The 23,025-nt window shown below is 37.9% G+C and overlaps 1 long non-coding RNA gene across 1 annotated transcript; it reads right to left on the reverse strand.

The window, feature by feature from the left end:
* Positions 1-20,902: 20,902 nt before the first annotated feature.
* Positions 20,903-22,703, reverse strand: LOC143155872 (uncharacterized). The gene is made up of 2 exons (XR_012994485.1): positions 22,652-22,703; positions 20,903-20,976 (listed from the first exon to the last, which is right to left on the reverse strand). It is a non-coding gene; the product is annotated as an uncharacterized LOC143155872 (long non-coding RNA).
* Between the last annotated feature and the right edge of the window lie 322 nt (positions 22,704-23,025).

Genomic DNA, 23,025 nt, shown 5'->3' on the forward strand with positions numbered 1-23,025 from the left:
AACAAGTTCTTGATTTCCATGGAAATGCAGAAGTAATGAGGCTTCAGCCTTTGTCAGCATGATATGTTGTAGTCTTTTCAACATGCCTGGAGTAAATAACTATATGTAAAAATAAAACACTAGCAGGAAGGTCACACAAATTCAGCCATCAGACTCATCTTCACTAACTATATTAGTGACAGGTTTGCACCTTTAATCTTATTTTATAAACACGTGGTTTATTTCAAGTAATAGAATATAAATATGATTTGACATAATTAATCTGAAGCTTGATGGGAAATAACAGTGCAATGTCAACATTTTCTGGAATGTGTTTTTAGAACACTGAATTTCATTCTTCTAGCTTGCACTGAATGACTCAGGACTTGAAAAGAAAAATAACCTTTTTTCTTTCATAAAATAGTGTCTGTGAGCTCTGTCAATTTTATTGCTCCCATCTTGGTCTCTGGCTGCTGAAAGCACTGCATATAAAGTTGTTCTTTTGTTATCATTGCTTTTTAAACTCAGGAAGAATCCCAAGGTATTTTTCCATTATCCATGGAAGTATTGGCATGTACACGGCACATACAGGACAACCAGGTGATCAGGCCCAGTCAGCGTGGGTTTATGAAAGGCAGGTCCTGCTTGACTAGCCTGATCTCCTTCTATGACAAGGTCACCCACTTAGTGGATGAGGGAAAGGCTGTGGATGTTGTCTACCTAGACTGTAGTAAAGCCTTTGACACTGTTTCCCACAGTGTTCTCCTGGAGAAGCTGGCGGCTCATGGCTTGGACGGGTGTACTCTTTGCTGGGTAAAAAACTGGCTGGACGTCCAGACCCGAAGAGTTGTGGTGAATGGAGTTAAATCTAGTTAGTGGACAGTCACAAGTGGTGTTCCCCAGGGCTCAGTAATTGGGCCAGTTCTGTTTGATATCTTTATCAATGATCTGGACGAGGGGATTGAGTGCACCCTCAGTAAGTTTGCAGCAGACACCAGGTTGGGTGGGAGTGTTGATCTGCTCGAGGGTAGGAAGGCTCTGCAGAGGGATCTGGACAGGCTGGATCGATGGGCCAAGGCCAGTTGTATGAGGTTCAACAAGGCTAAGTGCCGGGTCCTGCACTTCGGCCACAACAACCCCATGCGATGCTACAGGCTTGGGGAAGAGTGGCTGGAAAGCTGCCTGGTGGAAAAGGACCTGGGGGTGTTGGTCAACAGCTGGCTGAATATGAACCGGCAGAGTGCCCAGGCGGCCAAGAAGGCTAATAACATCAGAAATCGTGTGGCCAGTAGGAGTAGGGAAGTGATGGTGCCCCTGTACTCGGCACTGGTGAGGCTGCACCTCGAATACTGTGTTCAGGTTTGGGCCCCTCACTACAAGAAAGACATTGAGATGCTGGAGCGTGTCCAAAGAAGGGCAGTGAAGTTGGTGAAGGGTCTAGAGCACATAAGTCTTATGAGGAGTGGCTGAGGGAACTGGGGTTGTTTAGCCTGCAGAAAAGGAGGCTGAGGGGAGACCTCATCGCTCTCTACAACTACCTGAAAGGAGGCTGTAGCGAGGTGGGTGTCGGTCTCTTCTCCCAAGTAACAAGCGATAAGACAAGAGGAAATGAGCCCAAGTTGTGCCAGGGGAGGTTTAGATTGGTTATTAGGGAAAATTTCTTCACCAAAAGGGTTGTCAAGCACTGAAACAGGCTGCCCAGGGAAGTGGTGGAGTCACCACCCCTGGAGGTATTTAAAAGACCTGTAGACGCGGCGCTTAGGGACATGGTTTAGTGGTGGACTTGGCAGTGCTAGGTTAACAGTTGGACTTGATGATCTTAAAGGTCTTTTCCAACCTAAACAATTCTATGGTTCCATGATTCTATATCTTCATTTTTTATAGCAAGATTATCATTAGTTTTTAATTTCTTCTACTTTTAAAAAGTGTAAGATTTGATTCAGACATTTATTTTCAAGCAGCCAATTATACATGCCATTTTTACATTCTAAATTCTTTTTTCCACTATAGGTCTATTTTTATACACCATAAACTGTCTTCCTATAGCACTGAATTTTGCTAGATGAACTTTGGGGAAAGCATATACTCAGGTGTAGTTGTCATCTGAGATACTGGATATTGATACATTACTTTTGATTTACAGAAGTAGTTAACAATGTAATAATGTGAAGTAAAAAAACTCATATTCTTCTGTTTTGTCTTTTGTTTAGGTATTCTATGCCAAACAGTGAGGATTAACACTATACTTACTTTGAAACATTTCTGAGTATCCTTTAGCTAAAATGCATTTTAAAAATGTTAAGTAGATACGTAGGAACAATGAAAAAAACCCAAAGGTTATATTTGTTACCTCACTAATGCAAGAGTTTTTCATTAGTGGTTTTCCATTAGTGAACAGTTAGTCACTGTTCATATTTTTGTTCCTTACAAAAAATAAGAAACAGCACAGAAAGCAATGTGGACACTCTTTTACAACCAATACTGTTGATCTTGAACAGACAACAGGTAACTGGCATGTATTTCTTAATTAAAATTAATATTTCCATGACTTTACAGGTATTCCCTTTACAGAGTCCACATCACCGCTAAATCACTGCTAAATAAAGGTATACTTTATCTGTAGGCATGTAATTACATAATACATTAGACTGAAGTACACTGACAATGCAGGTAGCCTTCCAAGAATGAGTCAGGAGATTCTGGTGAGGATTATATTGAGTGCTTAAAAGTCATGATGATGCTTCATGATGCCATTCTTTCAAGGGAAAAGTTCTCTACAGCTCTTGTCTCTTTCTATAAGTGGCACATAAAATCTTGTGCAGATCTTTTGGAGCACTATGCATGGAGAGAATATACATCTAGAGAGAGAGACAGATGAAAGGCTGAGCCCTTTTCACATACCATTCATGCCCTTGGGTTACGATTTTCCCTAGAAGAAAGGGGAATATATTTCTTGTAAATGTGCATTTGGTGCAGTTCATCTTTCATGAATAATAGCTGAACTTCACCCATGGAATAGATTTAATTTCTAATTTTCTAATGGCAAAATCTCTGAAAATAGTGTAAACATGTAACAATCATTCAGTTACATGTGTAAGGGAGAGATTCCTGGTTTTTTATAAACGTACAAACAGATAGTTCAAAATCAGTCTTCGCTTTTCAAACATCTTTTTAACCTTATGACCTATATCTGCGTTTCTGATAGAGGGAACATGAACTGAGTTATCTAATAAAATTATAGTAATTTCATGCAGCATACTGTAAAATTAATAAAGTGCACACCGTACAATTATGGTGATTAACTTAAATTCCAATAAAGTTGTGTCATTAAGGAGAGTGTACTACATTATGTAATTGGTTCTTCCTCTGTTATAAAAATTGTCTTTTAAAATACACAGATTTATATTAAAATGAAAGCTCCAATTTAATGAATGTATAAAGCAAAGTCTTTAACTTTCAAATATATTCTGTGAAGGGCTAATTTCTCAACAGTAAGCTAAAACTGATAAAGAATCTGTTTCAACTTTACCATCAGAAGACTAAGGAAAGTCAGGGTTTATATTTTTGATTGTGTCTTGCTTTCAGAAAACCAGACCACTTCTCCTCCTACATGAATACTGGTTCCATAGATGTTCGTCAAATAATGATTGCAGGGTCAGCCAGAGCAGGTTGCTGTAGTAGCTCTAGCCATGTCCGGCTGGGTTTTGAATACCTCCAGGAATGGAGACCCCACTGTCTCTTTGTGCAACCTGTTTCATTGTTCGACCACTCTCACAGCAAAAAAAAAAATTTCCTTCTGTTCGTTTCACATTGTTGCCTGTCTTTGGGAAATTCCTGAAAGAACTCAAGGATATTAGGTTTGTGCTGATGAAGTGGTCCTTGACTTTCAGGAAGATGAAGCCAAAGATGCAGAGCAATCTTGTGTTGAGTCTAGCAGTAGCAAAAGAACTCTGAGTCCTTAACTGTCCCAAACCATCCGTGTCTATCTATAAATAGAAAACACTGCACTTTCAGTAGAAGTATGTCTGCTTAGTAACTGTTTTTCCAGCCTGGACTTAGACTATGTTGAGCAAGCAGCCCTTGGCTGTGAAACCCAAGCAGCCGGCAGCCAAGTGTCCCCAGTGAGAAGGGATTGGATCCGCTGGCCATGGTGCTGGGAGGTCAGGGCTGGCTGTCAGGACGTGGGAGTGGGAGAGAAAATTTGTCAGACATTTGATGAGCAAATCTGTTTTGGCCAGAACAGAGCAATGAAAGTGACTGCTAGCGGTAGACTCTGGATGCAGACAAATAGCCTCAGTCCTTTGTTTTCATAGTGCTAACTGAAACAGAATGAATATTGCTTTACCTGTACTAGAAACGATCACCTGTTACAAAGGATGCATTTGGCTTTGCCGTGACTGTTCCACATTGCAGGCTTATTGTTATCCTGTGACTCACTGATGCATTCAGCTTCTTTTCCCCCTCTTTTATTTTGTAAGTGCAAGACATTTTTCTTTGTACTATTGTATTCCATCCCATTTTTTCACTCAGGTTCTTTCTGTGTGATACTTCAATCCTTCTCTGCATTAACAGTGCCTTTGAACTTTGTTTTATCAACTAACATAACCAGCAATAATTTTTTTTTAATGGAGATTTTTAAGGAAAGTAAAAAAAAGTTAATTTCAAGTCTGATCTTGAAGAACTCAAATTGTAACCTTCCCGCAGCCTGACAGGTCCTCTTTGAAAGCAGTATGCTGTTGTCTCACTGCCTTTTAGTCAATTTTACCAAACATTTCTTGTTCTGGTTTATGCCTTTGCCATTTATTGAATGCTTTCCTATATAGCACCATTTGCAAGTTCAAATACATACAAACAAATACATTTTCCCATTTAGAAAGCGGCTATCTCTACAAAGGAAGATAACAGGATTTCCTCATTTAGCACCTGATATGACTTGTCTCAAGACAGAAAAGGATTTGATTATGCCAGTTTATCAAGGGCATGTGAACTTCAGACTGGGAAGGACAAAACCTGTGCAAGTGTAGAGCTTTCTATGGTAGTCATGATCAGGTAGCCTGTAACAAAGGATTTACAAAGACAGAGTTTTTGTCTTTAAGATAAAGAAAAGAAAAATTTTTTACCAAATAAATCCTGAAAAATAATGACTGAGCCTGAGTCAGATAAAGGTAAAATTACTTTGGATCCTTATTCAGGCATTTCCAGAGTAAGAAAGAAAACAGAGAGGTCAGAGTCAGATGTGTCTTTTGTATCTTTTCATAGGAATACAAGAGGGATACAGGACACCTAGGTGCTTCCTTTAGAAACAGCAACAAGAAGAAAAGCAAATTCGCTTTCCCCTGTATGTACTCTGTTGTGGATTTGCAGACACCACGGTAAGAAGCAGGGATCTAGATGTTAGTCTGACTTGTAAAGCTGGAACAGATTTATATAATGAACTAAAACTTCATAATGGTGTGGAAGTTATCTGAATATTTTCAGACCCAATAATTCAAAAGGTAAGAGCTTGAGCTATGTGTACTCATGTGTAGGTATATATATACATATATATAAAATAATTATATATGTACATACATATGTATGTATAGATAAATATATATATAAAAACAGGTTTAATAACTATTTCAGACCTAGTACTACTATTCTGTCAAGTTTAGTTGACTCAGGAGATGTATGTGCAGTCTTTTAAAACAAATTTTAACTGATTTTACATAGCAAGGGGAAGCTAAGTCCATTTATAATGTCAGTCATCATTATTTTAATGAAAATAGTTCAAATTCAAACAAGAAAATAATGTGAATTAAAAGAGAATTACAGAACAGAGGTATTTTTCATCTGCTCACTAAGTATAAAACTATAATTCATGCAGAAAATAAGCAATAATAATAATAAAAACGATAATAATAAATTAAATGCATTGTGTAGCACTTGGCTACTCATTTTGGAAGTACGGAATAAAACCAAGTCAGTACAGCTTGCAAAAGACAACTGTAATGATAGGCCACGCTCTTTAACTGTTGTGAGGCTGGCTGGTTCATTACTCTGCTGAAAAGACCTGATTTCTGATGAAGCCTGCAGTTATTTAAGGTTAATAGACTTTCCTCATTTCATTATGATTTTGTGAACTGTAAAAGTTTTCAAAGTAAGTCGGCTAAGAATTATTCACAGATATTCTCAGCTGAAGATTACTTCCTTGTCTCCTCCCTTACCACTTTTCTGCAGCTAATAAAATAAGATATAGAACTGTACACTGCAGTTTTCAGCAGTTTTCACATTGATCTTGTCACTGTCACAGCAAAGGTTGTCTAAACAAGCTTATGGTCTCCCTCTTGGGATTCACCGCCCGACGACAAGTTGGGGTTCCCATTAATGAAGCTTTGCTTTTCTTTAAAGAAAAAACTCTGAAGAAAGTAGCTGCATATAAAACCCAACACCCTACTCCATCTCCTCAAAAGAAAGCAGAATAGATCTTCCTCTGGACTGAATCTCCCATTTATTTATCTTCTATTTTCCCATGTTGAGAAAAATATTTGAACAAATGATGTTTGGATTTTAAACCAAATTGAACCAGACCTAGCAGTTTGTTCAACACTTTTTTCTGGTGGTGGCATTGTAGGATTCAGTGTATTTATAGGTAGGATTTTCTAGACATTTAAAGCTATATGAAGGTTTCCTTCAGAAACTTTCAAATCTTTTCAATAGAACACATTTGTTGATGAACTGAACTCTCCATGGAAGTAAGTCAACAAAAATAGTAACTGTGTCTTGTTCCTTTCTCATTTAGAATTACAGCAAGTGCTTGTTATGAATTTTTTATTGTAGACTGCTCACATAGCCATAATTTAGATGTATGAACAGAAAAATGGTATCGTAAAATAATGAAAATTTTAATTGTGTTCTTTCAAGGTCACAAAAATATAGTGCATACTAGCTCTCAAAAATTTGCTTGATGTAAGATTTCCTGTTGATTTAATACACAGAATAGCATAAATTAATTTTGAATATTCATAGTCAAAATTGACATAAATTGTAAAGTCTGTGATAATATTCTTATCTGATTTTATTTGCTATTGCTATGGATTGCCAGTAGTTAATTCATCAGTTTGAAAATTTAAGTGAGTTTTTAAACCTATTTGGATCTTTTTGTTAATGCTACTTCTTTTTTTCCTTGCAACAGTGCAAAATGAAACAATTTTGTGTATTATAAAAACAAACTAGTAAGTAAACAGAATGAAGCAGGGAGAATCAAACAAAATTTATAAATGAGGTAGCTTCAACTTTTTCTTAGCAGTCTCTGTTCAATTTCCCTCTCTGCTTATGAGATTTGTACCCACATCACGCCTCTGCCTGGGCGTTGTCTGAGCACTAGGGCGTTGAGCGGGGCAGCCTGTGATGGCACTTCCTAAATCCCTTCTGTCGGTACTTGTCCACTTCGCACAGAACACTTAAATATGCACCGGAGCAGAGGCTGAAGCTCAGGTGTTTCATCAGGACGAGAAGTGCCATTAAATATTAGGTTACAAAACCATTCTCACTTTCAATCTCTGTTGTTTAATGACACTCTAAAACATTCTGCTCAGAATGGGAAAACGTCAACAGGAGGAACTCCACGATGCGGAGTGTTTTCCCTAGCAAATGGCAGCCCTAAAACAGTTCAGAAGCTGTGCAGGAAACTAAGTTTGGTTTTCCATAAACTTACAGCAGTACATTAGCCAAAGCTTTTGATTGAGGTAAAAATAGCAGCAGTTTTGTCCAATTCTCTTATTTTTCTGACCAAAATAATTTGGTAGATTTTTGGCCAATTGGAAAAAAAGCACTGTATATTTTAGTAAATAGACTATTACACAATTATTTTTAAATCATCCATTTTTGTTCTGGGCAAGTGTTACAGTACCTCTGAGTAAGCATTGTGTAAATGTTAACTAACTGTTTTTACCACTAGCAGTGTATTTCTAATCACACTTGATCACAGCACTTGATCTTGTAAATAATTTTGTTAATATTCTAGGGAAAGAATAACAGACTACTCCTTCTCCTGGCATTTAAATAATACTGCCATCACAAACTCACGTTTGCAAAATGGTGAATTTTTTTCCACTGAGTCAAACTTTTTCAAAGCTCAGAGAGCCCTTTTGCTATATGATTATATCAGAATTTCAGCTTTTCTTTAGAAAGCAAATTTCTAGCCTCAGGATACCAGAGACAAGACTAAGAACATAAACCTCAAGATCTTAAAAGAGAAATAAAAAGCCACTCAAAATTATTACTTTTATCTTCTCCCATGGGTCTGACTCATATCTGAAGACTGGTACTACTGAGACGGCTTGAAGGACAAAAGAAACGAAGATAATATCTGGTTTAGCTTTTGCAAGAAAAGAGCTGTACAATTCCACTCAGTAACTCCTGTGTTTCTTTCCAGTTCCAAAAGCCTCGAATTCCTGTCTTCTATGTCGAAAGAAAAACCCTGCTTTTTTTTTTAATGTTTATAAGAAAAAAACAAACAAACCCCGCTCCCCTGTGGCAAGACAGGCAGCGGGGCAGGGGGTGACACAAACTCATCTGCAATACATGCAATTTGAAATGCAAGTGAATTCGATTGGAAAAATGTGTTTTCGCTTTCCACAGATTTGGACTGCTGAGTTCAAATTACAGGTCCATGATGTCATTTTGGAAGCTCTAATCTGACAGCACAAGTGGAGCGCACCGAGAGGAGTGCACTGCACAGAGTCTGTGCTGTCGTGTGTTGAGGAGAGCTGGCTTTCACGTGCCTCCTGTGAAGCCTCTCTGTGTGAGTAGGAGGCATATTTGATGAGCGTAACTGGAAAAACAAAAGTCTGAAGCTGAACATCAGCGTACAGGCTAGTGTGGGCTAGGTATGGACAGATACACATGAAGAGTTGAAATGGGTCTGAAGAAATATTCATTACAATCCTTATATGAGAAAAGTCTTATTAAACATTTTTTGGTTACAGCTCATTGACCCTGAAGTAATTAGCATTAAATATCACTCAGGGAAATTGCTATTCTATGGTATCTGACATGGTGAAAGAATAAAAGAGGAACTCGCTCTGACTCATGTAACTTTGAACTTGCCTTTCTAAATACCACGAGGCTTTCCAATCTACTAGCAAGTAACCCATGAGGTGAACTCTAGCCCGCAAGATAATGGAGTGAGGGACTGGGCTCCTGCCCTCTCAGCAAACAGGGCTACAAAAAGCCGTCACTGTGCATAATTATTTCTCTCATTCTGGTCTGGCTGAATGGCACTGACCTCCTACCTGGCATCCTTAGCAACTTAAGTCACTGCTTCTGACAACTCAAAAGCCCAAGACCTGTGATACACGCTAGCAAACTAGCAGGTAGAACAGCAGAGGACGCTGAGGAAGCAGCCAGAAGAGCCTGACAGTGAGAAACATGTACTATCTCCATCACTGGATATATTAAGGGGTTCACACCTCTCACACCAAGTGATTTGTGACACATTACGTTGACTCTAGGACAGCACAGACATCTGCATCTCACCCATGAAAGTCAGGACCTCAGATGTGACAAATGGGCATCAAAAAGAAAGCTTGCAACTTTCTATTTATAAAACTTATATAGAAAAGATACGTATTTTGGCTGTAGAGAAAGAAGGCTGACTTTGAACAAGTTAACAACTGTTTATAGACCATAAACATTAGTGCCTGAGCAATTTTTCCCCCACAGGTTTGTTTGGCTTCATGGCAGTAGCTCTTTTGCTGTACCATGTTTGCAAATGGCAACTTCCTGGAGATGTAAGCTGCTGTGTGTGTTTCTGAGATACTAAAAACTCACTGTTGCTTCTGTATAAGCAGGGGCATACTTCTGTCTGGTGACATTTTTGTCAATATTGCATCACCCAGGAAATCCCATTTTATCCTAGATTCACTGAAGTTAAGATCTACTAGGGTGCAATTCCTACTTATTATCACAAATAGGTTTCAACAGAGACTCCTTCACAGCATGCCTTAGCTACAACAGAAAACAAAACCAGCTTACTCTTTTTTTGAGCCAGAGGGTCCAACAAAAGAACGCATCTGGTCTATAAAACAGACAATAACAGGAAAATAGGCAGTTCTTTAAAACATTACAGAATTGATTTCTGCCAGAAAAGGCTCATGTGATCTCCAACTGCCTTGTATGACTTTATACTCAGCGTGCTTTTGGCAGTTTTCTTTTTTTTTAAGCTTTCTTTTCAATCCAATGCTGCATTCCCAGGGTCCTTACAGGGTGGCTTCTGTCTTGCTACTTTAGCTATTACTGACAAGTAAATGAGTCTGTGCTATACAATTCTATCTACCCATCATCACCCCTGTTTAGTGGGATATGTTTTCCCACTTCCTGGCTGGAATCTGTTCCTCAATTAGTGGCACATTTTTTGAGCTCTGTATTCAGATGTTTTCTTGTTGAAAAAGTCCAAGAAGGAGAGATTTCTAGTACTCTATGGTTTATTTGTACAAGGCTTTGCAACCAGGCTTCTAGAATATATCTGTGAACACAACATCACTTTCTTGAAATCATGAGCTTTTTTTTAAGCTTGGTGGTGGCACTGTTGGGGTTTTTTTTGAGGTTGCTTACCTCATTTTAGTGGTATCAGTGTAATCCAAGGTAACTCTTCAGAAGTCAACGGAATCATCTAACGTAAAACCACATACACGAGTGGAATAAAAGCCTCTGAGTCACTGGAGTAAGTCTGTAGCTGTTTGACTAAGCTGCCTTCAACTAACAACTGGGTAATGAAAATGTTCTTTGCTGTGAGATTGAATCTGTTAGAGCTTTTCTTTCTCAAATCCCATATAACATCAATAGATAGCTTTTTACTCTTCTGTGGTGCATTTCATCCCTCACTCTGTGAATTTTTAGATGTTAGATCTTCTTTGTAAACTCTGATGACAATTCAGACATAGGACAAGTCAAAGCTTTTTGTACTCTCGGTACAGCTGATCTTTGTTGTAGGCATGCTGGCTAGACATTTTCCTGAGATGGCTTTTTGAATGTGATATACTGATGTGTGTGTGTGTGTGTATATGCTACCATTTGTAAGTTGCTCACCTCTCATGATGACACTAAACAAGATTTGTTGCTATTATCATTTTCTTTTCACACATTGATTATTTTTTAGAAAAGTTTATCTACTTTAGGCTATTCTGCTAAAATGTGTCGTAATTCACTGGTAAATTAAATATAGTCAGGCCTGATATATTCATGTAATATTTTTAATGGAAGATTGGGGGCAGGAAGTAGGTTGCTGGGATTACCTTTTTGCACCAGGAGAGATGATGTTGCTTGGCTGTTGTGATATCTATCACATTGCAAACTACTTCCCACAGGTGTACTTTCTTTTTTATTTCTCATTTATGCTCAGTAGATATGAATGCATAATAGAGAAATGTCATCTATGTACATTATAATGCCACTGAAATAACAGATGCTTAACCTTAAATGAGAGTTTCTACAGATATTCTGAAAGAAGTTAACCAAGTTCCCCAGTTTAGCTCTTTTGACCAAAAATTGTTTTTTTTTTTAAATACCTCAGTGTGATTTGACAAAGATCTGAAAATTACTCATTTTAGAAAAAGGAAAACATTCACTTTATAACCAGCTGAATGTGTTAATTTCTCCCTGTAAAACTTTCTCACCTTCAAGGTTTCTTATGTATTTGTTTCATTGTTACATGGCTTTTACTTCATTGTTACATGACTTTTCCTATATTGTGTTTTTGGAAGTAGAATTCTGCCTCTTTAATTTTTCCCCGCTGCTTATTTGTGACTTAATGACGATAAATTATCAGGTAAAAAATGGGAAGTCAAAGTGGGCAATTCATTTCGTTTAGACAAACAACAGGTGGACTACCTTATGTACTTCTCTAGCAAAAAAAAATAATAAAAAGCAAGCACTGTACAAGAACTGAGGCTTTCCAAGCTGTGGTAGTATATGCCAGATGACACATCTTCCACTGAATCCTTAGTTACCATTACTTTCAAATAGTACAAAAAGCATGAAGAGGCTGCAGATTCTTAACACGTTATGCCTTTACAGGCAATGCTCCAGTTAATATTTCAGTACAGTAAATCTGATTTATGCATTTGATCAGCTGCCCCCCAGACACAAACACACTCTGTATACAAAACAAGAAGATGCTTTGGCTCTCGGTCTTTTTTTACGAGTCGCAGTATATACCTCCTCTCATCTGAAACCTCACTGCCTTAAAGACGTATTCACCTCATTAATTTGCAAAAACTCCCTGTTAACCAACAAACTCTTAAGAAACCTCCTCCCAATTCCCAGCTTTTGAAAAGTTTAAGGATTAGTTAAACATTACTTAAACATGCTATATGAAAAATATTGCTATATTTGAATATACCATATTTGAAACACTTTTGTGAATACTCTAAAATATTGAAAATATCAAATTACAGTTGAGAAAGAGAAATATTTGGATTTTTTTTGTAGCTATATGAACTTTGTTGCAGCATGGGCGACACTTCGTTTTTCTCAGAAATACTGGCAAAATTTGCTTCTAGCCTCATTATGACAGTCAACTGATTTTCTGGTTAGGAATGGCTGTAGTCTTCATTGCAGAGTTTTGTCATGGCTGGGGAAAACCCAGATTAATCTGATAGGGCTTTCTGTTGTTTTTTTTTCTGATAAGAAAAATGAAGTAGTATAGATCTCCTCTGGTCTTGTGGAACTGTGGAAGCTCTACTGCCTGTTTCAAAAGGACTTTCCAGCACTAAATTTTTCTGCTCTAAAATTACCTAGTGTTCCATTTCTTGCTATTGTCAGAAAAAAACCTGTGACCTTTCCATTCACATTTTTATGCTTATCTTGAGGCTATACAATACTTACTCTTTTGTGGCCAGACATAAAATTTACAGACAACCTTAATGAGATCTGTTTATATTTAAGAGAACCTGACTTATTTCAGCCATACATCTTTGAGTTCTGCAATTTATTGACATGTAATTTGTCATGGGCTTGGGTGATGTCCAGGGAGAAATATGAGGACTGAAATGTATAGGCTGTATCAGAACTTTGCTCCATGCCCTCTTGCAGTGAAAGTGCATTTCAGATGCACAGCACACCTGCTTTTGACCATACGTCCACCCGTGCACATGCACAAATAGAGATGTGATGTCCTTTCTATATCCCTGTGCCATCACAATGACGTCATGAGGACCCTTCTGCTAATTCTGTGGGTTTTGCCATTGTGTTTATTGGGGTCTGTCTGATGCTGCATGAACGTGGGGTTCCCAGCATCTGAAGGAATGTAAAATTTACTCACTATCTGTATTCCTCTTTTTATTCTGTCTTATTAAAACAGCTATTTTATTATGCCATTTGTTGTCAGGCCTTTCTTACTGACATGTGGAAAAAAAACTGGGCTGTCTCTCTCCCTCTCATCCCCCATCCCTCAGTGCAGAACAGAAGCCAAATTTAAGGCTAAGTTTTTGGGAAAGGAGTTGGCTTTTTTCCTCCCTTCCATCCTCCTCACCAGAGTAAGAAATCCGCGGTTAGCATTCAAAGCTACCTGAAGTTGATTAGTGCTGAAAATATTGCTACGCTAAAAGGCTTTACCCTGCATGTAGCAATCCAAAACAGCTGCTGACATACATGTAGACAATTACTCTCATTTCCTTCTGTCTTAATCCATTATTTCAAAACTTTTGGGGTTTTACTTCAGGGGTTTCTGTGCAATACTTTAAAGCTGACTATTTACCAGATAATTTTCTCTGTTCTTAACAAGAAGGCTTGGATTAGCGGCAGCATAGAGCTTCCTACATATCAGAGCATTACGCTAATTAAGTTTTACAGCCTGGTCATCTAGTAGACTTGAAGTCCATGACACAGTTGTCACCTAAGTGCTTCACTACAGTCCTGAAAAAGCTTTACAAAAGTTAGGAAAGCATTAAATGATCCACTTTCATAACATTTTTCCAAGTAATTTAGAAACTGATTTACATCACAACTATGGTACTGTATCTCAGGAAACCAACAATTTTGTGGGGTCCAAATGATATGTTATTTGATATTTAGGAAGTTTTATGATAATGGCGTTCCAATATGTCTCAAATTAGGCAGCTACAAATCATTGGTCACTTTGAACATCTGAATTTAAGTGATTTCATTAAGACTAGTATAAAAAGAGCCTGCCAAATTAATCTCTGTTTGGATGCCAAAATCGAATGTTTTAGAAATAATATTTTTAAACATAGATGATTATACTTAAAACAATTAAAATAATCTCATGGTTCATTCATTTTAAAGACCTTTAAATCATTTCAGTCTTGAATCTAATTTCAAACTTGCAAGCATTATTAAAGTGACTTGAAGTGTTTAATGCAATACATATGGGATGGTAATGTTGCTAACTCCCCCAGGGCTAAGCTGAAAACAAATGGGTTTCTGCAATTTGTGCCAATAAGAACAATACTTCCTCCTAATAACTGAAAAGAAGACGAGTTTCAGAGGACTGTTATTATTTTGGTTAAAGCATTTCAGAAACTTGTGATGAGCTTCTAAAACAAATCTCTGTTATTCTGCTACCACATTTCCCTATCAGTATTTATTTAAAATACACCTACGTTCATCCAATGATCTTAAGACCTTTAAAGGAAATGGCATGAACTAAAGAACAAGAAGCAGCTAGACCAGCCTTTAAGAGGTTACCTATGCACATCCATGTTCACAAGGTTCACAAAAACCAGTCTATTAATTTTTTACTCAGTTTTATCAAAAACTATCCCACAGCTATAATATCGATCATACATTTTCAAATAAAAGACTGCTATTTATTTTCAATTTTTAATTCATCTTTAATCTCTGTAATTAGAAGGGATGAGTATTTGAAGAATACTCTTCAGCCCTAAAACGTTGCTAAGTTTAAGACTGATGACCATCTCCACTAAGTTTTTGTTCATGTTTCTGTTTTGTGTTTTCTTGTTCAGTGATCATAACATATACATTTTACATATGTACATATTTCCACCTTCCTGTCACTACTTCAGAGTATCTGTGATCACAGCTGTAAATGAAATAGTAGAAAATAACTGTCTGATATCTGTGATCTATTGATCAATACTTATAACTGTCTGATATTATTGACCATCACCGAGGTAGGATTTCCTAACAGAGTTAAGCAAGTCCTTGTTGCCACTCTACCACGGGCACCACCCTGGAACACCTGCCGCAACCCACACCATGCTATGTGCAGGAAGATGCACAGCTGCGGTAGCACCTGTGGCCACCCTTTCTTTCATCATATGCAATAAATTCCTTGAGTAGATGTTTACTCTGGCTATAATTACAGATCAGGGCTGCTTGCCAAATTATTCCTTGCTGCAAGCAAGAAAGCAGGGAAAAGAGGCAGGAAAGAGCTGGAACTAGGCAAGAAGAGAACTTACACTTCTCCTGTTCTTCTCAGTTACAGTAGCTAACAAGGCATATAAATAGGGATGGGGAGAGATAACAGGCTGCCTGAGCACTTCCATCCATCCCATCCTCATTGTTCTTTCTGGGACACCATGGACTGGTGGAGGGAACGGTTCTATGTCAAACCTCATTTTCTGGTCTGCTTTTGCAACTACCTATATTATTGCAAAGATAGCAGATGATACAGTGGCATGTGTCCATACCCCATTTCCATAGGGCCAGAGGTCCACACTTCTTTGTGTCTTCAATAGTTCTTTGTAAAATAGAGCAGGTCTCCATTTTCTCTCTCAGTCTGTCCCTGCATTGGAGTGTCACTCCACCTACCTGTGTATCTAAAATGGGTCACTTTGTACAACCTCCAGATTTTTAGCCTGGAAAGTTGTAAGAAATTGAAAGAGCAGGGTTATCAAAAGTGCTTTAGACAAACCCGATAGCGTTAGTTTCCTTTCTTAATATTTCTCATATGCTTTTGCATAGAAGGGTCAGGTTTAATTTCATGTTTGAAATAGCACTATTTTATATAACTAAATTAACAAAATGTGATTTTTTTCCCCCTCATCCCCAAATCATTATAACACACCTAGAATTTGAACATCTACCTGTAATTATGGAAATTACAGACTACACAGCATTATAAAATAAATTGCTTCTGATCCTGACCCAATATGTAACCTAGACTTCATTCTTGACAGTTTCATGTAGGTGTGAATTACCTCTCACTATTTCACTTGCAGCCTTCAATTTAATATAACAGTAACATCCATGAACAACCTCCAGTATTTATCTTACTGTGGATTGTAGATAATCTCCTGCAACTTTATTAGAATGTATAGTATTTTAATTTTTCTGAAAAAGAGTTTCTTGTTGTCAGAAAGTGGCTGAAAATTATTTTCTAATCTATCTTCTCTCCAGCAGCATGCCAGAGTTGGCTGGGATTTAAAACTTAACTCTTTTATTATTGTTTTAATATTTTTTTCCTTCTATTACAGCTTTCAAGTGGGATTTGGGTGATGCCAAAGCATTATAAAACTTATCTAGGAAAGTTATAACTGAAAGAAAGCATTTTGAAACAAACCTGATGGAGTGTAGTTTGCTGTTTGGTTTTGTACTTCCTAATGAGAAAAACAAGTGCACTCCTGCTATAAACGGATAAGAGACAGCTTCTGCTGCCTCATCACTTTCCAACAACAAACAGAACCCAGGGGATGCAGAGCTTAAGTGGGAGTCATATTATAACCGTTTTAAGTGCTTGTGAGACCATTAGTATCAGTGCTTTAGCTGTACTGCTTATTTTGCTTTCAGAGTTGAGAACTCTGTGATGGCTAGGGTTTGAAAAGTGTACAGGCTAAGTAGATTAATTGGTTAATTTCTGTTTTTCAGCTAAAAGTCGGACTATGCCTTTGTTAGCAAACAGACACTGACTACCATGTGGCTACTATTACAAAAGAAATTGTTCAGATAATTGACAGTTTTCAGTTTCTTGAGGACTTCTTGAGGACTAGGTCTCTGAGTATTGAGTCTGATACAAAGTATTGAGTACCTGATACAAATATTAACTTGACAGAAGAGTTATATTCTGTGAAAGGCTCAAAGATTTATTTTTTTCCCCCCTCTTCTCTCCCTGTCATTTTTAGCTGTTCCTGGTCTTTGGAGGCTGCTTGTTTGCTTCAACACTTCTTTGCTCTGGGCTCGCCTCTGTGTGAGCTGCCCATTGCTGGGCCTCTGTGGAGGATGTTGGCAAGTGAAGGTTCAGCCACTCTCTCATCTGTGTTTTTGCCATTCTGCAGCAAAAACAACTGGAATCCAGGTGGAAGACATTCCCTGGACTCCTCATCTCTATTATATAGTTTGGCCCTGAAAGATGCCTCCCAAGGTTTTCCTTAGCATCAATAATGTAATGTGTAAATGCCAAAAATTTAAGCACAGCTAACTCTATAATCCAGATTTATTTACTGTGACCACTATCCTAATCTAGGAAAACCTGCTTTCTTCTACTGGGTTCTGTCTTGTTTTCACAACATTTCTTACAGTTTCTTTTGGAAACACCTCTTTAGAACATTATCCAATGAGGCTACACCATCTCTTTGTACCAAGCATTTCCAGTTTTCTGAAATAATTGTTCATGTTACTTTATACCTTATAAAGTTATTTAATCAGTCTTGCCCTGCTCCATATGCTTATATCAGATCATTCATCTACTTAACATGTTTCACAAGGTTGCTTTGAAAATATTAACTTCAAATTTACTTTCAGCCTATCCATCTGGTTTTTTCTACAACATAATTCTAGTCAGTTATTATTAGAAAGCTGTTACTTAGTAATGGGAACTAAAGAGTTTGTTAACTTTTTACTATTTGGAAATGTAAAAAGTTACTTTTTTTGTCATAGACTTAAAACAACTGAATTACTTGTTAAATTGGTCCCAGTCTTCCAAGACAATTCATTACTATTAGTAATATACTAAAGGTCAATTGTTAACTCCTTATGATGAAGTTATAGTGAAATGTTTAATCAAGCCCTGCCTCACAGCGCTGTGGCTTCCTACTGATGCAGATCTGCTACCTTCATTAACTCTGCAGAATCTGTTGCAACAAACCCCTCCTCCCTTGCCTTGTGCGCATCTTCAACTCTGTAGAGAAGGAACATGTCAATAATCAATTTAAAACAGTTCATGGAACTAGAAGTTTTTCATCACAGAAATGAAGAATTTGTGGTTTTGAAAGCTGTATGCTTTTAAGAAAATCCACTCTGATGAACACTGATGGAAAAACAGCTTTCTGTAAGTTTGCTTTGAGTGAGCCACAGCCTATATAAAGCACACTGGTTATGAATTATTAATGCAGTAAGCCAGAAGGCTTAAGAAGAAAAGCCCTGCACTCCCCCTCTAGGAGAAGGAAAAAGGTAGCGTGGGAGGGCTTCATTTACATAAATTTTTATTCAGCACCAGCGCATTTTTTCACTCAGTGTTTTGCTGTAGTAAGAGTCTGTATTCTGAGCCTAGGGGTACTGTGTGATGCTTGTGAGTGCGCAGAAGGGGTAAATGATTGGGGAAGACATAGCCTAGGGAAAGTGGTTGCCCTGAGCAAACTCTTAGGTAGGGAAATCAAAGCCAATAAGCAGATCACCTGATGGCCTCCTTGCAGGGGTCCTGTTTTGCTCAGAGATGCCAAACACTCCACAAAGCAGACGTTGCAGGACAAGACCAGCAGTAGCAGCTTTGAATAGAATCTGGTAGGAGAGATTTGTCTGAACCTAAGCAGGGAGAAAGAGCAAACCTGAGATGATCTCGACTACTTGAATTTGTGAAAGGGGATTTAAGAAAGTAACGGTGGGAATCTCATGAATGAGTGGTGTATTTCAGAAGGCCAAACAATTTGTAATTGGAGCAATGTAGCACCAGCCATATCTCTGCCAAATTCTTTGAATTATAGTTATCTTCATTCAAATAAAAATAAGACTTTTTTCCACTATCATAAAATTAGTTGCAGCTACCCATTCCCAAGAAGTACTGAGAGACTGCAAGTGGTGAGGGAAAGGCTTGTAAGGGCAAGCAGAGGAATCAAAACCTAGATTTCAAAAAATGTATTAACTTTCTGACTTGAAAATGGAGCTGCATTTGCATCTTTATCTCAGACTATGTCTTCCTAGCTCTGTTTCTGAATGCAGTCCAGCACACTGCCATCAACATCTGGCAGCAGAAAAGATGCATGTTAACCTGTATTTATCCGTGCAGTTCTAGACATACTACAGTGAGAAAACTTTACTACAGTTCATTTTGCCAGGTATTATCTGAATATTGGTAGACCTTAATTCCTCTTACTTCTTGCCTACAACAAAACTCACAGCTAGAAAACAAGAGTACTAACTTTCAAAGAAAGGTTGTGGTCTGTAAAATAGTCTAGGTGTGAGATAATCTGGACTCGTGTCTTTTTCTTCCGGAAAGGAATGCAGATTCGGATTCTGTTCAAGGAGGGTAATTGCAGGGTAACACTGGGTGATGGACACTCACCCTTCACACCTGGAGCTGGGGCAGCACCACTCCCTTTTGCAGCAAAGACCATGGCTATGACTGGCCAGCCAGTGAAGGTAGGCTTTGTTTAGGCCACAACCATGTAGTGACTCGAACCAAAGTTATTTATCCTAGTTTTCACTTGTTTTCAATGCCCCAGAGTTTTTGGTGACTTCTGGCTGTCAATGATTTCTCCTTTGCTAAGCCATTCCTGTGTGCTCCCAAAATTGTACTTTGTGCTGACTGCATATTTTGTCAGACTCAGAAATGACAGATGTTCATTCCATGTATAAATCTCAATCTTTCCTAATGCTCAAATACAAGTATGGTATTGTCTCCTCTGTGGCAAAGATTACTTTACAGTTTTTCAGGATTTTTTTTTTAAGAAAGCCAACATTACTTTGCATGATATAAATGCAGATGCATTTTAAAACTTTCCAGTAGTTTCCAACAGTGGTTTCTGTTTCCAGTACGTAAATCTGAGTATTTGCAGAATTCATTATACTTCCCTACAGATTCTGCAAATATTAAAGTAGCATTATTCAATTATGTAAAGCAGCAGGAAAGCTTTTCTCCTCTACATAATAGCATAAGTCAATATTCATGCTAATATTAATAGAAAAATTAATACCATTTTATTATTGTTGTCAGAAATAAAAAATATAAAAGCCTGAGTAAGTGCATAGACTACACCCCAGTTTCCCCACTTCATAAGATTATTTTCAGTATTTATTCATAATACAACCAGTCATGGACCAAAATCAACTGTGCATCTGCATTTAAAAGTTGGGCTAAAAGCTTACCTTTGGTTTCCTCTCATCCCAGGAAGAAAGTACAGTGGGCTCCTCTTCGTACGCAGAACTCCACTTGTATTTTAAAGTATCTCTCCTTCCCAAGAGCTGCCCTAGTTGTTCTTAGGATAGACGTCCTAACTGCCATTAATATATATAGACTGTATTGAAGATATTTCCTAGAGCCTCGAGGAGTTAAAGTGAATATAAATACACGCATAAATCTGAGAACACCAAGGGAACACTGCAGATAAAATTTAGGCTCTTGAAGTCTAAGCTAACTAAGCTCTAACTCATTAAATTTAGTTTTAGCTATGTAAATTTAGAGAAGTAGTAAATAATTAATAGACACATCCACAGCTCTCTCCATACTGATTTTAAACATGAGCGTGTTCTATTTAATCCTCAAATTATAAAACGTTAGCCAGGGACTGGTGTATCTTCACTAGGTAGCTGAGGGCTTGCCTTGCTATTACTCTGATAGAATTTCACTGATCTGTGTGATGTTTCTGATTTTCATTATTAAAAGCAGACTCAAGGCCAAGGACTAAGGTGAAAGTTACACCTTGGAAGAGAGTGCTAGATGGTGACATCTTGCTTTTTAATACAGAACTTAATCTTTACCCTTCCATCTTTTTTGTAACAGAATTCATAAGCTCTATGAAATCATAAATAAGATAAAAACATGTTTATTTCATATTGCTGCAATCTTGTGGTTACAACAAAGGATTATTCATAAGGCAGTTCCTGCAAAAGAAAAAACATGGAATATATCAGTGTGCATATGCGTGCTCTTTTTGTCTTTCTTTCCCTCGATTTTTGCTGCATGTTTATAATGCTAATTTTGCCTGGTATCTTGGTAATTTCAAACTGCAGCATGACAGATAAAACTGTAATACTTCTCATAATAACAGCCAAAATACATGGGGGTTAATATTTTACAGAAAATGCATTCGGATATTGTAAAAACTTTTGTGCTACATGAAAGAACATAACTAGCCAAGTAACAGCTGCTTGTAATAGGACATACAGACTGAATGACATAAGGAATGATATACTCAGTGGGCACAGTGAGATTTGGGAGATTTTCCTTTTCTTAAGATCCAGCGTTGAGGTGCTGTGTGCTCTTGGAAAGGTCTTTTCAGTATGGGTCTCTTTGCTTCGTTTCCCCACCTTCTGATCATCCTTTCTGTATAAAACATATTCTCCTGTTGGAACATTCCTTTGCATGCAATGGTAGAGCACTCGGTACTAGTGTCTGATCTCTAAGAACCAGAAAGTATTACTTTAGTACCACGGTTTGTTTTTTTTTTTTTTTTCTATAGTTATTGCACTGAGAATGACAAAAAATCCTCCAGTGCACTAGAAACTGGTGTTGATGACTGCTAAGTGATACTACTTCCCTTCTGAAGGTCACCCACAGTATAAGCAGGATGTAATAGGACACAGCATGGTTAAGGAAGATGTCTTTCAGAAAAGGTTGAAATCCAATGTTTCTAAAGACATTAAATTTACAGTTATTGTTGGATGAAGGAGGACCATCCAGAGACTAAAACTGAGTAATTTCCCCTGTCTGAATCCCTTCTCCATCATCATCTGGATAAGCAAGTAATGGTTTCTGCAGTAAACATGTTACACAGTGGCATGAGTCCTTAATCAGTCTGTGACTGCTGTGGAGCCACCTTTCAGAATTATATCTTGTGGTTAAAGTAGGTCTGTGACAACAGCACAGAGGAGCAATGCTGAGACAAAACTGCGGCACATCTGTGTTGAATGAAGAGGGAGAAGGGAGACTTTCTCCTCTTCATCCCAGCCACATAACCCCGCTCAGACCCCACTGTACACCCAGGTGGCCTGTGTGTCACATGTGATCTCACTTCAGTGCTCTGCAGCCCATGGAAGCATCACACACAGCAGACACTTCATGCCCTGGGACCCTCCATAGACGCAGTGTGACAGGGCGACGTGCAGGCACTCTGCAGACATCCCAGGGCTTGGGGAGTTCAAATGGAACCCAGCCAAGCCTTCTCCCCATCTCCCTACATGATATCTATGCCCCTTGTTAGGTGTGAGTAGAAGGACCCTGGCAGAAGAAATCCATTGTTTTTCCTGTCTTTGATGTGGGACAAGACTACAGAGAAACCATCTGTCCAGAGTTTGCAAAGGTCTGTAATAATGGACTTTTATATTACTGTGAAGCTCTATGCTAAATAAACGAAACATTATTCAGGACTCATCGTTGGATGCACTTGCCTAACTCCAGTTAAGTTCTAAAAGCTGAAAATCACACGGACCCTTTTAATTGAGATGCAAAGCTTACAATACATTTTAGTCCAAGGCAGCCAAGACCTAAACGCTTCACTAGTGAGGTTGCATAAACTCCAGGAAGCTGTTATTCATTAATGGGTATAAGGAAACTCACCCTCTGTAATTAACATGCCTCAGCGAAGACTGTATTCTTCATCACCATGGACTGTGAGAGAACATTGCATAAAAGCAAATGTCAGCTCTTTGTGACTCAGAACTCATTAATCTTTCCACAGCCTTTTATATATCACTGAGTTAAAATAGGAATTTTATCTTTCTTGATAGTACCTTAGGAGGAAAGTAAACTAAATAAGAAATCCACATTGCTTTATTAATTGGTCAGTGAAAGTGTTAAACTTTCTTTCACTGCATCCTTTCCCTACATCATAAAATGGCAGCACCTACATCAGGGATTTGCCTCTTTTTATTCACTTCTCTCAATAAAATTAAGAAAAACAGTTTCATGTAGATTTCCTTAATCTCATTTTA

This window comes from Aptenodytes patagonicus, chromosome 1 (genome assembly GCF_965638725.1).
Source record: "Aptenodytes patagonicus chromosome 1, bAptPat1.pri.cur, whole genome shotgun sequence".
NCBI classification, from domain to species: Eukaryota; Metazoa; Chordata; class Aves; order Sphenisciformes; family Spheniscidae; genus Aptenodytes; species Aptenodytes patagonicus.